We start from the raw sequence: 3,806 nt of genomic DNA on the forward strand, positions 1-3,806 counted from the left end.
CATTATAATGAAAGATGGATCCCCATTCACAATTACAATGGCAGCACAAGGGGCTACCCAAGTCTGCGTCTGGGGCTTGCATCAAAGCAAACAGGAACAACAAGCAGAAGTTCTACCTTCGCACACATGAAGGAATATGTGAAGTATTCAAACTGTTTATCTGGGTCTAAATAAGGGTGACACTCTCCCGGGAAACGCATGTTAGTGTTGCTTGGCTATGTGGTCAACCCCCAATATAGACTCTACCCTGTGGATTCTTACTGGTATAGAACCCCATGGCTCGGTGGGAATATCCACTATTATTATGTTAATGTTTTTCTTTTTATGTATGCTTTCTCTTTCTTTCTCCTTCCCCCTCCCTCTTCCCCCACGGTATGTGTATCCTAGGATAATGTCTACTTTCTGTTGTACCTTACGTACAGGGTCCATTTATAGTATTCAGAGCAAGCTCACCGAATTTCTTTGTTGGCTTCTTCCACAGGTATTCTGTGTGTAATACCCAATAGTTCAATGCATTCAGTAGTTGTGGAACAAATCCAGGGCAGCAACTTGTCTGCAAAGTTCTTTATTGGGATAATGAGTTACACAACATGTTTCGGGCCCACGCCCTTTATCAAGTGTAAAAAGGAACAACCAAAAACAATCATTTATAATCTCATGTGACTACCAGCAGTGCAGTATGGGTAAAAGTTTTCCATTAACTATTTAGTGTTATACATCTTAAAGTGCATTGTGCAACTATAACTCCCATATGGCTGCACACAGTTCATCATGGATAAAACTTTTTCATTAACTATTTAGTGATATACATCTTAAAGTGCATTGTGCAACTATAACTCCCATATGGCTGCACACAGTTCATCATGGATAAAACTTTTTCATTAACTATTTAGTGATATACATCTTAAAATGCATTGTGCAATTATAACTCCCATATGGCTACACACAGTTCATCATAGATAAAACTTTTTTCATTAACTATCAGTGATATACATCTTAAAGTGCATAATAGAGATTTTACAAATTTATAAAAGCCTCTCACAAAGTGTAAAATTACAAAATATGATCTCTAATAAATATTGTAAAAACTTATTGTGACCCAATTCATCTAGCTATTAAAAGTGACACACATTATTTCATATAATACATGTTGAAATCCCACTGAAACATAATGTTAAAACCAGGTTACTGCTCAATCCGCCTAACCTGTAAAAGACCTGTAAAAACAAGGAAATTGCCATTAGCCTATCCAATTCACTTGAAATCTTTATGTTGTATCAATTTAGCACTTCTATTATATCAATTTAACAGTACCTTCTAATCTCGCAACGTATGTTGCTATTCTAAGACATTCTGTAATTATTTCCTATCACTGGCTTCTATGTATATATTATCTTTCTTAGCAACAAGGTTGCAATATTATAGTTACCAATTCAAAAATAAACGATATATATATACAGATGAAGCCACTTTGATTTGTGAGTTAAATGCGTCATGACTCAGGGTTAATTGAATAAACTGTGCTATCTAAAGTCATCTTAACTCATTTAATGCATTTAACCTTTTCATTAGCATACCAAAGCACCATTGTTCACAATGGTGAATGCTTTAATTAGATGGGATGTTGTGATGCAGTTTTCTGTGTTAAATGAGATAAATGGGATATCTGTGTTTAGTTATTCTGTGTCAAACAGACAAACCAAAGTGGCTGCATCTGTATATAAAGACTCCTGATTGAATGGACTCACCCATATGTAAATGCAGCAGGAGTTCCATGTCATTACAACTTGGAATCTAGTTATAATTCCTGGGAACAAAGGACGACAAGCCATTACTATTAAAGAAAACATGATAAATTGCACTGCTCATTTAACCCTTTCGGATAAGCACTATCCAAGCGCTTTATCCATCTGGCCTCCCTCTGCAATAGTATCAAGTTATGATCACCTCCTCTACTGGGTTTTGCTACTGTCTCTAACACTATCCACTTTAGCTGACATACATTATGTTTTACAGTATCAAAATGTCTGGCTACAGGAGTGTCAGTATAGGTGTCATTTTTAAAATTGCGTATATTGCCTTTATGCTCTTTTATCCTAGTACTGACAGACCTTATTGTCTTCCCTACGTACATTTTCCCGCAGGGACATTTCAGAGCATAAATTACGTGGCTGGTTTTACATGTGGCGTATGACTTTAGTTTGATTACCTCACCTGTAATGGGATGATTTATACAAGGTCCTTTTATAATGGAATTGCAACAGTTGCAATTCATGCACGGGTATGTGCCTACTTTTGGTGTACCTTTAAACACAGTATTGCTATTATCCACTCTTGAAATGGCACATAATGTGTCTCTTATTGACTTACCCTTTTTATACGAGAACCGCGGGGGATTCGAAAAAACTTTTCCGAAGATAGCATCAGTTTGCAGAAGTGGCCAATATTGTTTCACTATCTTTTCTACCTTCTTACTCCTTTTGTCGTATGTACTTACGAAGGTTAATCTATCCGTCTCACCCTGCTTTTGTTTGGGCTGTAATAAAGCAGCACGGTCCATCCCTTTCACCTCTTCTACCACTGCTTTAAGTTTACCTTTGGGGTATCCCCTTTGCAGAAACCTTTCTGTCAGATCGCTACTTGCATGTTTATAACCCACTTCACTGGATGCTATCTTCTTGGCTCTCATAAATTGTCCCTTAGGGATCGCATCCAGTGTTCGTGGGTTATGGAAACAGGGTCCATTGTGGTCAACACATGGCTGACATCAAGCACTCAATCTATTCACCATAATGCCATTTAAAATAGTGACTATCAATGCCAAAGGCCTTAATAGTCCTTACAAAAGGTCTTCTCTATTCCATGAAGCAAAAAACAAAAGGCTGACATATTAATTATACAGGAGACCCATTTCACTCCGTCCACTGCAGGTATGCTAAAAAACAAAAAATTCTCTACAATCTATTCAGCACCGGCACAAAAAAAGAAGGCTGGTGTAGCAATATTGATACATGAAGCCTTAGATTTCACTTATATGAGTCACCATGTGGACCCCAAGGGACACTGTATTATATTAAACTGTACCATTCACCAAAAGCCATATACTCTAGCAAATATTTATTCCCCTAACATATTTCAACTTGCATGTCTTAAAGGTGTTATGCAGAAAATCACATCTCTGAAATACGGAGCTTTGGTACTAGGAGGAGATTTTAACCTAGCCCCTAATCACTTATTGGACAGATCCCGAACCTCCAAATGTAAGCCCCCATTTCAGAATTTTATGCAAAAATATGACACCTGGAGACTTCAACACCCAAATGTTAAAGACTATACATTTTACTCTCATGTACATCTGACATACTCCAGGATTGATTTAATATTAATCCAGAAAGATTTGCTGGACTATTTCGACCATACCCATATAGACCTTATCATAAATCCTCAAGAATTCAATGGAGACTGAATCCACTTTTGATATCTAAACCATCATTCAAACAGAAAGTGAGTAAGGCCATTCAAGAATATTTCCAGATAAATGATAACCAATGCAGCACATTTACTTTATGGAATGCCCATAAGGCATTTATTAGAGAATTCCTTATTAAAATGGGTTCTAAACACAAAAAAGAAAAGAATTTGACCTACCAAAATCTGCTACTTAAACTATATACCCTAGAAAACACTAATAAACAATTGCCTAGTCAAGACACAACTATTTTAATTACTGAAGTTAAAAAAAAACTACAAACTATGGCAATGATACATATGCAAAGCAAGCTAACATTTATTAAAGCTACGCATTA

General features: G+C 36.5%; 1 long non-coding RNA gene across 1 annotated transcript; it reads right to left on the reverse strand.

Annotated features, from left to right (window-relative positions):
- Positions 1–1,073: 1,073 nt before the first annotated feature.
- Positions 1,074–2,730, reverse strand: LOC121399090. The gene is made up of 2 exons (XR_005964745.1): positions 1,749–2,730; positions 1,074–1,217 (listed from the first exon to the last, which is right to left on the reverse strand). It is a non-coding gene; the product is annotated as an uncharacterized LOC121399090 (long non-coding RNA).
- Positions 2,731–3,806: the final 1,076 nt, after the last annotated feature.

Source organism: Xenopus laevis, chromosome 9_10S (assembly GCF_017654675.1).
Source record: "Xenopus laevis strain J_2021 chromosome 9_10S, Xenopus_laevis_v10.1, whole genome shotgun sequence".
NCBI lineage: Eukaryota > Metazoa > Chordata > Amphibia > Anura > Pipidae > Xenopus > Xenopus laevis.